This window comes from Macrotis lagotis, chromosome 2 (assembly GCF_037893015.1).
Source record: "Macrotis lagotis isolate mMagLag1 chromosome 2, bilby.v1.9.chrom.fasta, whole genome shotgun sequence".
NCBI classification, from domain to species: Eukaryota; Metazoa; Chordata; class Mammalia; order Peramelemorphia; family Peramelidae; genus Macrotis; species Macrotis lagotis.
Window position 1 is genome coordinate 15,239,230 of NC_133659.1, and position 19,063 is coordinate 15,258,292.

A 19,063-nucleotide genomic window follows, 5' to 3' on the forward strand; every position below is an offset into this window, starting at 1 on the left:
ACTCAAATCCAATTCATGTGTTTGTCATGGCATCACCTCCCTGATGTTGTGGTCTTCTTTGAGAACAAAGGACAAGCATCATCATCATCATCATCATCATCATCATCATCATCATCTTCTTCTTCTTATTAATCACATTGTGAAAGAAGAATCAAATCAAAAAGGAAAAAAAAAGACATCAGCGGGAAAAAACGCTCCATAAGACAGCTTTTAAAAATCGAAGATAGTAAACTTTGGTTTGCAATTAAACTCCACAGTTCCCTCTCTGGATATGGATGGCATTTTCTTGCACAAGTCTTTTAGAATTATCTTTGATTATTGTACTGCTGAGATGAACATGTCCATCATAGTTGATCACCACCCAATGTTGCTGTTAGTGTTCTTCTGGTTTTGCTTACTTCACTCAGCATCAATTTATATAAGTCTTTCCAGGCCATTATGAATTTCTAGCTCTCATGTTTTCTTATAGAACAATAGTGTTTCATCACATTCATATACCACAATTTGTTCAGCCATTCCTTAATTAATTGGAATTTCCTCAACTTTCAATTCTTTACCACTATGAAAAGAGCTGCTATAAATATTTCTGAACATGTGGGGCTTTCCCCCTTTTTTATGATTTCCCCAAATACAGACCTAGTAGTGGCATTGCTGGATCAAAGGATATGCAGTTTTATTGTCCTTTTAAGAGTAATTTTCATACTTCTTTTTTAAAGTTTTTTTCAAGGCAGTGGGGTTAAGTGGCTTGCCTGAGGCCACACAGCTAGATAATTATTAAGTGTTTGAGGTCGGATTTGAACTCAGGTCCTCCTGACTCCAGGGCCGGTGCTTTATCCACTGCACCACCTAGCTGCCCCAACATTCATACTTCTTGATCAGTACATTCGTAAAATTTTTTTCTTTACATATTTTTCTTTAATATCACCTTCATTTCTTTTTTACCCAGAGGACCACCCTCTTCCCCATAACTAAGAGTAAAAAAGAACAGGGAAAAGAAGTTCAGCAAAACCAATACACTGAATATGTAATATTCCACACTCACCATTCCTCGCTGCTGCAAAAGAAGGAAGGGAGGGACATGCTATTTTTCTTTTTCTAGCTTTTATTAAATTTTGCGTCTTCAATCAACAAAAATTGATTTCTTTTTCTTTTCCACACTCCATCCCTATTGGAAAAAGCAGAAAGGAAAAACTTTGTAATGAATATATAGTCAATAAAAACAAATTCCCACATTGCGCTGTCCAAAAAAATATCGCAAACAATAGTAGCACCTCTCCACCAGAAAAATTCTTTATTTTTTTAATTTAAATTGATTTTTGTATTATTTTTCTAATTACATGCTATGTTGTTTTTCTGGTAATAATTTATTTGCAAATTTATAATTTAACATATTTTTCTACCACCCTCCCATCCCCCTGGTGGCAGTCTGGTAAAAGTTGTTCAATATTACATATTAGTCATTTCAAGCAAGAGGAATCAGGACGAAGGGAAAAGAAAGAAAAGCATGAGATAGGAAGGAAAAAACAAGAAGTTTTAGAAAAATGAATATATTCTATATTAAGATTCTGGGTTTTTTTCTCCTTCTGGATGTGAATGGCATTGTCCATAACAGGTCTCCCTGGTTTGTCCTAGCTTTCTGAACTATTGAGAGCTGCTGCATCCATCATAGTTGATCAATTCACAATATTATTGTTAATGTGTTTCATATTTTCTTTGTTCTGCTCCCTTGCCTCATCATCAGTCCATGCAAGTCTTTCCACGCTTCTCTAAAGTCTCACCACTCATGGTTTCATATAGAACAGTCATACTCCATAACATTCAGCCATTTCCCATTTCCCGATTAATGGGTATCATCTCAATTTCCAATTCTTTGTGCTTACAAAAAGTGCTGCTACAAATATTTTTGAAACTGTCATCAGGGCTGGTCTAAGGATCAAATGAGAAGCTGTTTTTAAAGCACTCTGCAAACCTTAAAGCTTTAGATACATTTGAATTATTATTTGTAGTAGCAGTAGTCATTGGTGTCGTCATTATCATCTTCACCTCATTCTGCATCCTGAGTCTACCACATTTATCTCAGGAGATAGATATAATGCTTCATCTTTGGTTCATTGAAACCATGGTTGGTCATTGCATTAATCACAGTTCCTAAGTGTGTCAAAGTTGTTTATGCTTATAGTGTTGGTATTATAGTTTACATTGGCTTTTTGATTCTACTCACTTCATTTTGCATCAGTTCATACAAATCTTCCCAGGATTCACTGCATCCAAAGGAGCTATATTTTCTCATTTCTTCTTTGGGATTAAAATAGTACATTATAATTATGTTGAATTCAGGTTTGTTTGTTTGTTTTTTTCCCGATTGTTGTTCTCCCCAATGTCTATTATTTTTTGATTCTTGTAATTTCACTTTTTTGGATTGTTTTCAAAAAACAAATGAATATAAAATAAAAAAAAAAAACTAGGTGTTTAAATGAAACCAACTTAGAAACACAAAAGAGACAGATTAAGAAAAATTGGGTAAGATCTTCCCAACACTATTGTTAAATTTGACATGAATGAAGCACCATTAGGAGACTGAATTGTTTTTCCCATGGTGGGGAATGTGTTAGCCCTGACCAGGTCAGACTCCCACCCTCAGGCTCCTTTTTGATCAGTGACTGAGATGGCTGACTGGAGTGTGGTCTGATAGCAGGTAAAGACTCCAGGTTTTATTGACTTTGTTGCTGTTTCTACTTTTTTTTTTAACTCACTTCTTTCACTCTCCTCTTTCTTGGTTTTTGATTTCTGTCCTTCACTTCCCAGTTTTCCTTTGAATCTTTTTGTTCAGCCTGAGGATAATAGAAGAGGTTTTGGTATTCAACCCCGACCTCTTTTTAAATCTTGCTGATTTCCAGGATTCCCAATGAACTCCATCCACTTGCCTCTTTATTTTTCATAAGAATTCTGTGAGTCAGAGGGGGTCAAGTATAATTCCTTGTCCTTTTAAAGTTGGCTTTGGCCCAATAGATAATTCTCTTCTGCATCTGATTATTTTCCCATGGAAATTCAGGTACAATGGAAAAAATTTGACCTATTTTGGTTATATCTGTGAACCCTCTGAAGAAGAAATAAATAGATATTTGTATAGAGCCAGGCACAATACTGAGTGTTTTTTTTTTAACAAATATTATCATTTTATCCTCATAACAACCCTAGTAAATAGGCATGATTATAATTCTATTTTAAAGCTAAGAAAACTGAAGCAAATGGAGATGAAGTGACTTGTCTAGGGTCACACAGCTAGTAAGTGTCTGTGGCCAAAGATAAACTCAGGTCCTCCTGTTGCCGAGCTCAGAACTCTTTTCACTGTATCACCAACTGTCTCTGAGAAAGAATGGGCAGAGTATCATTTCCTGGACTGTCATGGGCAAGCTCTGAGAGACCCTCTCCACAATGAATCCTTGGGCAAAGGTATCTTACTCTTTGTATCCTATAAAAGATTATTTTTGATTACAGTCAAAATTTTAACACTTTTTTATATGGACATGTAACTGGAACCAAATTTGTTGGTTTCATTGATCACTAGTTTGGAAAGAAAAAAACCCTACATGACCTGCATGTTTATATTTCTGTGAAAGATCAAAGATATTTTTAAAAATTAAATTCTTTTTTGATAAACCAGAACATATTTTTCTCTTTTTTTTTACTTCTCCCCCAATGATGAAGAAAAAGGAAAAACAAAACTTGTAACAAATATATTCAGTTAGGTAAAACAAATTCCCTAATTGTCCATGTCCAGAAAAATGTGCTTCCTTCTGGATGCTGGGTCTCTTACCTCTAGGATGTGAGTATTTAATAGGATGCAGACCTCAGTAGTAGTTGGTCATTGCATCGATCTAAAATATCTAGCTCAAAAAGCATTCTCAAAACTCATTTTCTTTAGAAAAAGCCTTACTTTCTCTCTTCTTGCATATACTTACATACAATAATAAGCTAGGATTTGTCCAAATGGGAATCTCCCAGATGCTGGAACTCCCTCTATCAGTGTGAATAGCAAGACTTTTAGGAAAGATCATTAAGTAAGTCGTCGCTTTCAAGTTGCAAAGAACAGTGGAAGCCATTTAATCTAGCTATCACCATTGTGGTCATCCTTGTTGCTATCTTTTCTTATCTCCTCTTTTCCCATGGACAAAGTGCTTATATTTTCAGTATAGAAAAATGTTAAAGTGTTGAAAAATATTGAAAAATAGTGCAGAGAGATGAGGGGTCAATGCAAAGCACCTTGAGAGAAAACTATGGATGGACACTTCATTAGGATGGACAATAGGCAGAAGGGGAAGGTCAATTTAAGAGATGTTGAGATGCCAAAGTGTTATGTTATTTAAAATCCAAACTTCAGCTGTGCCCTTCAACTCAATTCAACAATTAGATAGGTGTTCATTAAGCATTACCAACCCTGCTCTGGGCTACAAAAGACAAGAATGAAACAGTTCATTTCCTCTAGGAGCTTCCATGATATTAGGGGGAAGCAGGTACTCCAACACATAAATGTGGAAAGTGTGCAAAGCAATTCTAAGATGGTGGAGAGGGACAAGATTTGGTAATAATTTGGGGAATTCCAGAAGGTGTTGTCTAGGAAATACTTGGACTCAGCCTTCAGTGGAGGTTGGAATTCCAAGAGTCAGAAGTGGGAAGAAGTCTATCCATGTAAGGGACTCAGCCTGTGCAAAGATCCAGTGGCAGGAACATAGGGAATATAAAGGGGAGTAATTGGAGCCAAGCTGGGAAGGATGTTAAAATGAAGATTAGCCTGCCTAGAAACAAAATTTCTCAATACAGTAGATTAAGATGTTGGTAAAATCCATGTCATTCTAATGAACTTCCATTCTGTTTCCTACTTGGGTTGTGAGATCGATTAGATTTTAGTACTTCAATGGACCAAAGGAGGTTATTCTTTCTATTGATGCAAATTGTGGCCCATCCATGTCTTTTCATCCTGTGTGTTTCCTTCTCATTAATTTTCCCTAAAGAATATCTTCATTGGTAGAGACAGTATTGACAGTATGGTCTTTCCTCAGACCCAGTATTCTGTTCTTCAAAGATCCCATAGGATGTAACTAACTCTAGGAGGAGGTCATCAGCACAAGAACCCAGGTCCCAAGGCAGGAGCTAAAGCTGGAGACAGAAGAGAAAAAAGGAAGAAGTATTTATTTAGCAATATTATGTTAAGTGCTTTATAAAATTTCTCTCATTCGATAAGCAGATCAAAATAAACACTGACCATCATCACAAATTATTGCAAATCTAGAGACTCTAAGTTGGAGTCATTCTATAATAGCTGCAAGAAGAGACTTAAAAGGAAAAAAATTTTCTACTATGACTATATGAAAACCTAGAAGAAATCAAGTAAGAAAAAAAATTAAATGAATGCATGGGAGAAAAAAATTAAGACAATTTATAGTTTAGAAGAGAAAGTGGTGAACCTTATTCAAGTCAACTTGGTCTTTCATTAAAGAGTTATAGGTTCTGTCATCATTCTACTCATCCTTCAGTTTCTGAATGCTTCTTATAAAATGTGAGGTTCCCTACTGAACATAACATTCCAAGGAAGGTCAAACCAGCCCAGATTAATGAAAACTTTCAGATTTATTAAAAAACCAGAGAGCAAAGTAAAGACAGAAAAATCTTTTGATAAACTCCATAAAAGAAGTCCCCCAAACCCCTCTAATCTTGAATCTCTAAATACCTTTAAGTCTCTTCAAACATGTCTCAAACTGAACTCCTTAACTCTGCCCCCCCAACCCCAAGTCCTTTTTTCTTCCTTATTTTCTTATGACTATCAAGAGTATTTCCATCATCTGAGTCACCTTGGCATGCAACCTAGGTATCATCCTCAACTCTAACTCTCTCTCATTTCAAACCACTTATTCCATGTGCTACCAAGTCCCATCCATTCTACCTTCACAACATCTCCCCTGACACTGTGGCTATGATGATGCAGATCGGTATCACCTCATTTCTGGACTACCAAAATAGCCTGCTGGTAGAACTCCTTGCCTCAACTCTATCTTCCCTCATTTATCAAAGTGGTCTGTCTAAAACTACCATCTGATCATATCATTCTTTTGCTCAACATAAACCAGAGGCTTCCTATTGCCTCAAGAAACAAATATGAAATTATCTGACATTCAAATGCTTCATGATTTGACGTCTCCCTTCCTCTCCAGTCTTTTTACTCTCCTCCACACACTTAGTGATCCATTGGTACTGGCCTTCTTGTTCTTCTTGTTCCTTGAACCATGACATTCTATCTTTGAGAATTGACTGTGCTTCAGACTTGGAATTTTCTCTCTCCTCCTGGCTTCCTTAGCTTCCTTATCTTTCTTCAAGTCCCAGATAAATCTCACCTTAGATAGGAAGCCTTTCCCAATCCCCCTTAACATTAGAGTGTCCTTCTGAGGTTGTCTCCATTTTTTTTCCCTGGTTTATACCTTGTTTGAACTTGCTTACATCTTTCCTTCTTTATGACACTGTGAGCTCTTTGAGAGCAGGGATCATTTTTTTTTTTTGCCCTTTTTTGTAGCCTCATTATTTAGCATAATGGCTGCTAGGTGTTTATTAACTATTGCTTGACTTGACAAAACCCAGAAAGGTTAAGGGACTTGCCCAGGAGCAGAGATTGAGCCTCTTTGTAAATCTACCAAGTTATCTACTCCAGAAATTCCCAATGTTTTTTGTTCTGTGAACCTCTTTCAACAACAAAATGCATTGTGATCTGGGTAATGCAAAATATTCCTGATAAGATTCTTTTAGACATATTCATTCAGTGCTTATAATAACTTTTGTTCCCCCAAACAACAAAGTAAAATTCATATTATATAATTATAATCATAAAAGATAAAGCTTCATTTTATTTATAATATGAAAACTCTACCTATAAAATTATTAATAATTTGTGTGGAACATCCTGAAAGAATTAAAAGAAGGAATCTAGCAAGATTCATATGCTTACTATTATCTTCAAGACTCCATATCAAATTTCTTTATTTTTATAAATTTTATAGAATATAAACAGCACTTTTAATAAATAAATTACAGTTTGGAAGACATTTAATGCAATGAATGTCAAATGTAAACTTTGATGTTGGATTTTTTTTTTATTTGAACAAGGTTTTGTGTGTTTGACTCAAAATTTAACAAACTTGGCCTTAAATCTGATTTTGTATTGGAGTTTATTTCTGAATTGTGATTAAAAAAATAAAATAAAAATGCTCACTTACACAGATATGTGGTAGAAAATCTTAGGAGAATTTTACTAAGTCTTTTGCTGAGAGATGGAAACTCGTTTTTAAACTTTTTACTCATCAGACCAGTTGACAAGAATGAGTAGCTAGTTATTTTGTAAAATATTTATTTTTATTTTTAAAACCTATTTATTTTCAATAGTCATCAAAAAATTGAGTTCCAAATTCTCTTCCCTCCCTTCAGCTCTTTTCCCATCCACTGAAGAGACAAACAGTATGATATCAATTATAAACCATGTTTCAAAAAAATTCCCCAAATTTAAATGCAAGAAAAATAAAGAAAATGAAAAAAGTATGCTTTAAATTGTACTCAGAGTTCATCAGTTCTGCCTCTGGAGGCGGGTCGTATTTTTCATCATGAATTCTTTAGAACTGTCTTGGATCATCATATTAAGCAGTATAGTTCAGTTTATGCTTAGTTTATCATTGTTCTAATATTGCTGTTACTATGTTCAATGTTCTTAAAAATGTCTATTTTTTTCTACTGGAGAATGACAACCTTTGTATTAAATGATAAAGGTATTTAAAGTGTAGTTGCATACATTGTTTAGTTGTTGCTTTTGTTTTTAAACAACGTTTACCTCTAAACTAACTTTTGTAAATATTTTCTTTAAGTGGGACTTCTACCACTTACACACTAGCTGCACTCTTTATTTTTTATTTTTTAAAATTTTTTTTAAATTTTAAGAGAATGGGGGCTAAGTGACTTTCCCAAGGTCACACAGGATATTATTAAGTGTCTGGTTTGAATTTAGGCCCTCCTGACTCCAGGGCTGGTGCTCTATTCACTGCGCCACCTAGCTGCCCCTAGAGATATTTTCAAAAAATAATATTTTCCCCAATGACAAGTTAAAGCAATTTTTAAACACTTAAAATTTTGAGTTCTAAATTTTCTATCTCCTTTCCTTTTTTCCATTCCTGGGATAATCATTTAATATAGATTATACATGTACTATTATGTATGTCTATATTATTCGTGTTGTGAAAGAAGATGCAGATTAAAAAAACACTGAAAAAATAAAGTGAAGAATAGTATGCTTAAATCTGCATTTCTCTGATTGTAGATAGCATTATTCATCTTAAATCCTTCAGAATTATTTTAGATCATCGCATTGCAGAGAATGGCTAAGATATTCACAACTGATCTTCATATATTATTGCTATTACTGTATACAATGTTCTCATTTTGCTCGCTTCACTTTGCATCATTTAATGTAAGTTTTTCCAGGTTTTACTGAAATCAAACTGTTCATCATTTCTTATAGCACAATAGTATTTGAGATACTTTATTAAATGAATATGACTGACCAGTGCCAAACATTTCATCTAAAAATCCATCAGATAACATAAGTGGAGGATGTTTAAAGCAGTAAATAACCTTGATACTGAAATGGGAGGCAATGTAAGGTTTATTTCTGCAGAACTTTTGTGACAGTCTGCTTTGGTTTCAAGATGGCCAATGAACACTCCCAGTGATCATGATTTTCCAATGCTGTGAGAACACTAACATTCATAGCATCTTGATCACATAATTAAACAGCTGATGAGATATGATTACAGGGTAATAGAGGGGAATGAGAGAACTAGTCTAGTGCAGTGTACAGAATGCAAATGTGTATGCATCTAGTTACTGGGAATCGGTTTGTCCTCAAATGTCAACTCTGTGGCAGTTTGGAAACAATTTGATGGCAGGTTGAGAAACTATAAGAATGTGTTGTACTTGGACAGATGTGGACCTAGTTTGATGTAAAGTATTGTATGCATGATCATGATTTTTAAATAGTTGCAGAAAGAAAGCTATGATTCTTTGAGTGTGTTCCTAATGTAATTAGTCATTGCTTAAGGTGCCAATGAGATATTTTTAGTATAAACCCTTCGGATAGTTGTCATGAATGTAATGGATCCCTAATATCTTTATGATCAAGGGTAAAGTTTTCAGTTTGCCTTTTAAAACCCTTAACAACCTAGCTCCTTCCTACCTTTCCATTCTTCTTACACTTACTTCCCTCACACTGTCCCATCTAGCTACCTTGGTCTACCTGCTGTTCCTCTCACATGAAACTTCATCCTCTGATTGTGCCCTTGGGTTGTCTGCTCCTTATGCCTGGGATTCTTTCCCTTCCCACTTCAGCCTCTTATCATTCTTGGCTTCCTTCAAGACTCTGCTCAAATCTCAATCAGCAAGGGGACTTTCCAAATGTTCCACTCTGCCTCTGCAACTATCCCAGTGCTTCCCCTAATTATATCATCTCCAACCCATCTTGTCTATCTCTTATTTGAATGCAGGTGCTTGCATATTGCCCCTCCTATTAGACTGGAAGCTCTTTGAGAGAAGGGACTGGTTTTACTTGCATTTGAATCCCTACTACCTGGCCCATGATATGTGTTATTGTGACTCACATTTTGGTCAGTCTGGGCTGCTTAACAAATAAATGGGGCTGAGGATGACAGTATTTCATACCATCTCTCCTTGACTTATCAAATGCTCTTTGACCCCTGGCTGACTCTTTCAGTTGCTTGGGTGACAGACTCCTCTATAAAACCACTTCCAGATAGCAAATGTTTTATGTTTTCTAGAAAATGACCATTATCGATGGAGCCATTTTTCATACTCTTTTTAAAGCCCTTCTTGTTCTTTCCTACCAGATGAGTAGAAAGAGGAAAGAAAAAGAAAACTCACGGGATCATAAAAAATCCAACTCAAACCAAAACCAAAAAAAAACCACATTTCAAGAAGTGAAAACATGAATCAAGGGACACAATAAGTAATTATGAACTGTAAAACACAACTCTTCTGGGTGTGGAATGTTTTACAAAAAGTACAATAATTCTCATCTGTGGTCATATCAACAGATCTATAATCATTTATTAAGTGCCCAAGGGCACCGTGCTAGGGGCTGGGGAAAACAAAGAAACAAAGTGAATGAATGAAATATACTATATTTTTTTTGGGGGGGGATTTTTGCAAGGCAGTGAGTTTAAGTGACCTGCCCAAGGTCTCACACCTAGGTAAGTTTTAAGTGTCTGAGGTCAACTTTGAACTCAGGTCCTCCTGACTCCAGGATCAGTGCTCCATCCACTGTACCAGCTAGTTGCCCCAATAAGCTTTACTTTCAAGTAGTTTCTGTTCTACAGAGGAGGACAGCCTACATACATACATGCTACATGTAGAAATACAAATCTTACACAGTAGTCTGGAGGGAGAACACTAACAGCTGGAAATATCAGAAAAGATTTTAGTGAGTAGATTGTACTTGTCTATTTTGGTACCTGTTAGCAGCAGACCTGGGACATAAATCATGACTATAAGGAAGGGCCACATCCAGACATCAGTCTAATATGAACTTAATTCTATTTATTTGACCAAACCAGTTGAAGCTATACTAGAAGTAGAGGAACTTTCCAAAACATTTTATCTAGGCAGCATTGACCATGAGAAACTTCTTTTTTCATTTCATTGGGGTCTCTGCTCCTGATTTGGGGGGGGGTTCAAAAACCTTTCAGGGGAGAGAGAATGGTTGGGGCTGCCAATAGTGCTTGCCTTTATTTGGTCTATGTGATATAGGGGTTGGATGGGGAAGAAAATGAACCAGAAGCAGGAAGAGAAAGGGAAAAAAAGGAAATGGAAGAAAAACTCAAAAAAAAAAAAAAAAAGGAAAGAAGAGGAGAATGAAATAAAAGAGAGGCACAGAAAGAAGGGAGTCTTGAATGAATACATTCTAATGCACTCCAATAGGACCTTTGGGAAAAGACATACATACACACATAAGCATGCATATACATAAAGACATGTGTGTTTGTGTATGTCTATATCTCTCTATACATGTATTTATTTTTCTTTCTCTTGAAGTTTGTAGATAAGTCTATAATGAAGCTGACAAAATCTTGATTGGCCTGTTCTGTCCTCCCACATCATCTCCCCATCCTAGCTGGCAGCTTCATCTCCCAGTAACCGATCCATCAGAGATGTCCTATTTCATCTAATGAACCTAATTTCAGACAAAGGTAACTGCCACCTTTTGTTTCAGCCCATGCTTTTATTTTTCAAAAACCAGAGTTGACCCTTGAACTCAATCTGTACTTGCCTATTGATGCATAAATATCTATAATATCACAGTAAATTAAATTCCATTTTAAAAGGGTTTCTATTTAACAATCTGTCAGAACTTTCCACTGACTGTTTGATTTCTGGTCTCCTCTGTCCACTGACAGGTTTATCTCAAGATAGCTTGATTAATGAAACCCTTGATTTGGGAGTTAAACCCATGTCCAATTGCTGTCCTCCCTTAAAGCTTGCTTGGGGAACATTGTGGTCTGGCTACTGGCTTCCCCAAACTTCAAACCTCTTTTTCTGCACAAGGAGCCAGGGTGAAATGAACAGGCTGGACCTCTGGGGTTCTGCCAGGACGGGTGGCATTATCATGCCACTTTCTAGTCAGAAGGGCTGGGCCACACCAGCTTCTAACCTTTGGGGTTTAGAAAAATGTTTCAGAGTTAGGACAAACAAACAGCAATTGGTTTTCCTTTGAATGACCAGTCAGGCATGGGGAGGAGGCGTGGCAGCAGGCTCCCCCAGGACAGAGGAATGATCAAGTGCCTACTGAAGGGAGGGGCAAGAGAAAAAGAGAGGAAGACAACATATGGGAGGAGGCTGTTCATGAAGCCAAAGGGCTGGGGAGCTGATAGCTCTTTAGGAAACGTAATTTATTTTATTAACAGATACCCTGCAAGCAGCTCGTACAGGAAAATAGAAAAGCCCAACTGTGTTGTATGTCATTCCTGACAAGTATTCACACTGGGGACTGATGCTCATGTTGCAGCATCTCCTTCTGGGCCCACCTGCCAGGGAAAGCCTTGCAAAACAGAACGTCCTACATTGGCCAAGGTCCCGATGTGGTCCAGGCCTTCTGTTTTGGTTGCAGCTTAAATGTTTTGGGTTCAACTGCAGAAGCCGCACACAAATCAAATGAGCTAGCATCTTTCAGGTGCTTCTGGCCCTATTTGGGGAGCTGCCCTCATCTAGAGGATTCCATTTTGGCATCTAAGTGGTTTTGGTTTCCAAGCATGAACAATGCTTGGACAAGGGCAGCAAGCTCACTCACCTCTGGTTGTGTTGAACCTTGCCTCTGGAGTACTTCTGTTTTTTATGTTTTTTAGAAAACAGCCAAGTTTTTTGGCTACCTTAAATTTTCTTTTTCTTTCTTTCTTCCCCCCTTCCTTTTCTTTCCTTTTTGTCTTTCTCTCTCTTTTCCTTTTTCCTCTCTCTACTGCCCCCATCTTGGACTCAGACCAAGGGCTGGGCCTGCACCACAAGCTCCTGGCATTCTCCCAGTCCCCCAGAAATGTTGCTCTGAATCATCAGAGATGTGGTCCTGCTGAGTCGGGGCTCCCTGTCTGGTGTCCACTGGAAGCAAGAGGGCAAGACTTGGGAGAAGCTCCAAGAAAGCCCTCTCCTGTCTTCTCACCTCCAGGGAGGCCAAGGAGAAAACAGGTTGGCAGCTTCTCCAGATGCCAAAAATGAACCTGGCGGAGCATATACAAGTCCGATCTGATTCTGTGGCCATCCGTGAAAATGAATTCACCCAAGAATGTGTCCTTCTGGCCAAAAATGAATGTAGCCTCCTAGAGAATCTCAAGTCAGGCAGAAGGCTAACCAGGTCTCTTTTTTGTACTGAGATGGTTGTGTTTGTTATTGTTAAGTTCATCATCATCATCATCATCATCATCATCATCATCATCATAGCTAACCTTTATCCTGACATAAATGGGCTGTCCCTGTCAGGTTAACTTTCCAACACTCTAAGAGATGGTCAGAGAAGTTTTCTTATCTATTCCAGTGAAATCACCCATCCATCCCCATCCCTACCATTTTCTGAGTACCTTTAAGGCTTGCAAAATGCTTCACATATATTGTCTCATTTAGTTCATGTGAGATGCTACATTATTTTTTTTAGGTTGCTACATTATTTTTATTCCCATTTTGCATCTGAGAAAACTACACATGAAATAGTTTGCCCAAAGACACACAGCAGACAAGTGTCTGAGGCAGGATTTGAATCCAGGTCTTCCTCCATAATGGGTCATGCTTCTTCTCAGTGGAAGGTGCTTCATCCCTTTGAGCTGTCCATGTTTTCTGAAAGAAGAGACTGACCAACGGCAAAGCTTTGACATAGGACAGAGCAAGGAGAGAGGTCAGTCTGGGCCCTTGCTGGGGTGTGGGCAGGACCCTGGGTCTGGAGGAAGGACCTGTGTGTGAATTCTGCCTCTGCTGTTGATGATATGCATTACCCAGGGCAAAGAGCATGACTTCTCCATGCCTCAGCTTCTCATCTGCAAAATGAAAGGGCTGGACAAGTTGATTTCTAAGAAAAGGAATTATTAATTCCTTTGTCAGATTGGTGAAACCTGGATATGTCGCAAAACAATGTGTGTAGGTATGCATGCTTAGATGGATGCACAATATACATACACATTTACACACATGCACAAATATATTAATATAAATAGATAAGGTTGCAGAGAAAAGAAACCAATTGTATTTAAAAATTATTAAATATATATTATGTATTTACATTATATATGCATATATCTAAGCAAATGCTTTTAAATTATAAAAATAAGGCTATGAAGGGAACCACCTACCTTGAAAAGTAGTTAAACACCATATCTTATGTTTACATTTTATATACAATATCTGTGTATTATATCAAAAATGTTTTAAAATCCATATACACAGTGCATGGGATTGCAAAGGAAATCAATGATATTGAAAAGCAGTTTACAAGCTTATATGTCCAAACAAATTTGCCAATGCTTGTGGAGAACCCTTGTTTTCAGATGTCTGCAACCATGGGCCATTTTCACCTCTCTCTCCCCCCCCAGCCTCACTCCTCAGGGGATCACTGCTTTGGATTTCTGATTTCAGAGGAAGGGGCTTCCTCCAAATTCCTGCCCAATCCTTCCACTTGATCTATGTGACCTTGAGCAAGTAATTTCTCCTTTCTAGAATGACAGACTTGGGCTCCATGATCTCTGATATCCCTTGGAGCCCACCTACATGATTCCTGGGCCTTGTCTCAATGGTTCCAAAGAAGACCAACCTCAGTTTGCTCATTGGCAATGAGTGACAGGCTCCACACTGTAACACTTGGGATTAATGGGAAGAACTCAGCTTTCCTGTTCTGTTGGTGCCTCTTTTCAAATGGCTCCAGCCATGCAAGACAGTGAGAGGGGAAAAATACTGTGAAAGAAAACATTTGTCCCAACATTAAGGGAAAAAAACCTCTTGACTTATCAACTTAGACTTTTGGACTTGAATCCTCTTGACTCCAAGGCCAATGACTCTATTCATTGGACCACCTTGCTGCCTTTTCCTTCCAGGCCCTTCCATTCACAGCTGTCCCATCTGTCCTCTTGGGGAAGTTAATCTGGGTAAGCAGACAAATGATAAAAAGCTAACTCGCCTTCACCTTGGATCCTGGCTCATCCTGATCAAACCAAAGCTTCCCTGGTGGAGGGGGGCTTGGCAAAGGGTGCCCTCATTGCCTGAGTCTAAGGAGCTGCTCTGGCAGAATGTGTCAAGAAGGAGGCAGAGTTATCTTTTTTTGCTGCCTAGATTGTAAATGAGACCGGGGGGTGGTCACCTAGTTCTGGTTCATTGAAGTCATGGAGGAGGAGAATTGAGGCATCTGTCCATCACAACCTTGAAAACTGAGTTTTGTGACTGCCTTTGGCTCTCCTCACAAAGCCTAAAGGGACCTGAGCAGTCTATCCAGTCCAAGGTCTTCCTATCACAATGAGGAAACTGAGGTGCAAACCTAAAGGTAACACCAAGGGTGAGAGAGGAAAGAGTCAAGACACAATGCAACAAAACTTGGTTCTTTGTATTATGTCTTCTTCATTTCCAGGTATTAGTCGTTGATGCCTCTGATTTGAATCTTCTCTTGTAACAAAGAAAAAAGAGAGGAGCAAATCAACCAAGACAGGGATAGATAGTATCTGACTCTGTGTTCAATATTCTGTACCCATAGATCCCCACTTTTTTCCTCCACAGAGAGAAAATGGAAAGCAGTGTTGTACAAAGGAAACTGTTGGTTCCCCTGTGTCTGACAACAATCAGCTACAAGACCTTAGGCAGGTCTCCAAGATGGCTCTCAAAGCTCAACAATTCAAACCTGCAATTTAATGAGTAATTACATGAAACCAAGACTGATGACTTATAAAATCTTTGATTGGGTTGGAATCCTGTTATTTGCCATTTGTATGACCCTAAGTGAGTCACCTCCTCTCTCTCCCCCTCAGTTTCCCTATTGTAAAAAGGGAGGCTTTAGACTAGATGACCTCTAAAATCCTTCCCAATGCATTATGGTTTTGGTTTTGTGTCCTTGGACCCGAATTCTTCATTGAAACCAGTTTTACTTCTTGTCACTTTTGGTTCTGCTAGTGCCTTGGTTCAGTAGACTTCTCTGAACTTCTTTTATGTCAGATGGGACATTATCCATTGCTTTTCCAGACCCCAGTTTGCTCCATCATTCTCTGAGCCATGGGCATCTGCTTGGCTGATGGTTCTTTGCTACTACAAAAGTTCTGCTTATAAATGTGAAGTTAAAGCTTCAGTCTTCTAGCTGTGCAGACCATCTTAATCTCTTTTCCAACACAGGAAAAATGATAGCAACATTTAAGGAGTGTCTGCTCTTTGCCAGGTGCATATGCACTAAGCACTTTACAATATTATCTCATTTGATCCTCACAACAGCCCTGGGAGGGAAATGCTATTTCCTCCATTTTATAGATAAGTAAATTGAGGCACCCAAAGTTGCCCAGGGTCACATAGCTAGTTAAGAGTCTGAAGGCAGATTTGAACTTAGGTCTTTCTGACTCCCAGCCTGCAGCTTGAGCAGTTATGTCATCTAGACAGAAAAGAGTGTAATATTTAATTCAATAGGAGTATGACCTACAGTGAAGGTGCCTGGAAGGAAAGGGCAGCAAGGTAGTCCAATGAATAGAGTCATTGGCCTTGGAGTCTAGAGGATTCAAGTTCAAATCTGACTTCAGACATTTGACTCCTACTAACTGTGTGACCTTGGGCAATGCACTTAACCTCATACGCAGGGCCATCTCCAGTCATCCTGATTCATATCTGGCCACTGGACCCAGATGACTCTGGAGGAGACAGTGAGGCTGGGGACTTTGCCCAGACCTCCCTCACTCACATCCAGTTTACATGCATGTCTTGGCATCACTTCCCTGTAGTCTTGGTCTTCTTCAAAAATGAAGGACATTTCAGGGGCAGCTAGGTGGTGCAGTGGATAGGGCACCAGCCCTGGAGTCAGGAGGACCTGAGTTCAAATGTGGACTCAGACACTTAATAATGACCTAGCTGTGTGGCCTTGGGCAAGCCACTTCACCCCATTGCCTTGCAAAAAAAAAAGAAAAAGAAAATGAAGGGTAGGTGTTTCATCCTGAAGCAGGTGGACCTCTTCTATACCATAACTAAAAGTACAGTAGGATCATGCAATGGACTGAAAGCAATCACTTGGAAAATCTGTGGCTGTGATGCCCTGCTGGAGGGGTGTTTTGCCATCTACCTGTATCCCTGACAAAATGCATTTTTCATATTTGGACAAGGTAGGGTGCAGCAGGGTCTCTGATTCCATCCCTAACTCCCTTCCCTTCATGTCTCCAGCACTAGTACAGAGCCTGGTATGGTCTAGATAGGTTGATTTATTGAAGAGATCTTAGAAAGAAATACATTAGCCATCCTTGATAAGTGATTCTTCTCTCAATTTGATGTACATACCATTGCTTTGTTTTTGTTGCTTTTTGGGTATTTTTTTTGCTTCACGGATGCCTTTTTAAAAAATAATTTACTCATTTACTGATATGTAATTCCCACACATGGCCCTTCCTTATAAAAAAAGAAACACAATTAAGCAAAACCAATTGATGAAAAACTCAAACCATTCACCATATTTTACACTTCATGAGAAAAGATGTACAAACATTTTCTTTAGGAAAAAACTCCTTAAAAAAGTAGACTTGGCCAAATAGAAAAGGAGGCGCAAAACTTCACTCAAGAAAAGAATTCTTTAAAAATTAGTACTGGGTAAGTGGCAACTAATGATTCCATGAGATATCAAGAAGGAATAAAATAAAATCAAAGAATAGAAAATATGAAATATCTTGAACTACCTGAAAGTCAAACTCAAAAAAAGAGTCTACACATTCTATGTCAAGAAATTATCACAAAAAAACTGCCCTGACATCCTAGAAGCAAAAGGTAAAATAAAAATGGAAAGAATCCACTTATCACCTTTTAAAAGACAGTCCAAAATGAATACTCCTAAGAATAGTATAGCCAAATTTCAGAGCTCCCACATCAAGGAGAAAATATTAAAAACAGTCATGAAGAAATAATTCAAATATCAGAGAGCCACAGTTAGCATAAAACAAGATTAGTGGTTTTTATATTGAAAGAGTGAAGGTCTTGGAATATGATAGTGTGAAAGATAAAGGAACTAGGATTACAACCAAGAATAAGCTACCCAGAATATATGAAAATACTTCAGAGGAAAAATGGATATTTAAAGAAACAGAATTTTCATCTTGAAAAAATGACCACTGCTGAAGAGAAAATTTGACTTTCAATACAAGATTCAAGAGAAGGAAAAAAAGGTAAATATTAAAAAGAAATCATAAGGGATGCAATAAGGTTAAACTGCTGACATTCTTATTTGGGAAAATGATACCTGTAACTTCTAAGAACTTTATCATTATTAAGGCAGTTAGAACACACACACACACACACACATACACACACACACACATGCACACACACACAAACAATGGGTATAGGTGTGAGTTGACTACTGTGAGATGATTTCCTTGAATTATGAGAAAGTGGCATCCACTGAGAGAAGGAAGAGAAAGTACTGGAAAAATCATTTCAAATAAAGGCAGCATGCAAGGAAGAGCTTTTGTAGTGGAGAGGAAAATTAAGGGGTTGGGGTAAATGCTTGAACCTTACTCTCATCAGAATTGATTCAAAAAGGAACTAACATATACACTGAGGTAGGTATAGAAATCTATCTCATCAAACAAGGAAGTAGGAAGGAGAGAGAGAGAGAGAGAGAGAGAGAGAGAGAGAGAGAGAGAGAGAGAGAGAGAGAGAGAGAGAGAGATCAATGAATTGGTACACAATTTAAAAAAGGATTTAAAAATTCTTAAACACCAAATTGGAAATCCTGAAAATCATAGGAGAGAATAAAATATACAGTAAAACAGCCATTGTGCTAACAAATAAAACTAGGTGGTTTTATGAAAAAATAATAAAATTGTAAAAACCACTGATTAGATTTTTTAGAAAACTTCCAGTAACAAAAGTGAAAAGAATGAATGCAGCAACAATGAAGATGAAGTTAAAGCAATTAAGAACTAATTTAATGAATTATATGCCAATAAATCAATAATTTAAGTGAAATGGACGAATATTTCAAAAATACAAATTCCCCAGTTTAATAGAAGAGGGAATAGTATACTTAAATAATTCTATCTTAGAAAAAGAAATTGAGTAAGTTATAAATGAGTTCCCTAAGGAAAAATCCCCAAGACCAGATGGGATTCACAAGGGAATTCTACCAAACATGTGAAGAAAAATTAATTTAATACTATTTGTAAACTATATGGTTAAAACAGTCACAGGAGTCCAAGCACAGCCCTTTGATGATACAAACATGGAGCTATCTGCAGACCAGACAGGGCAGGATCACACCGTGGGC

At 37.7% G+C, this 19,063-nt stretch overlaps 1 long non-coding RNA gene across 1 annotated transcript; it reads left to right on the forward strand.

The window, feature by feature from the left end:
* The first annotated feature begins 3,338 nt into the window (after positions 1-3,338).
* LOC141510927 (uncharacterized) lies at positions 3,339-15,494 on the forward strand. The gene is made up of 4 exons (XR_012475192.1): positions 3,339-3,453; positions 11,137-11,291; positions 13,383-13,477; positions 15,340-15,494. It is a non-coding gene; the product is annotated as an uncharacterized LOC141510927 (long non-coding RNA).
* Positions 15,495-19,063: the final 3,569 nt, after the last annotated feature.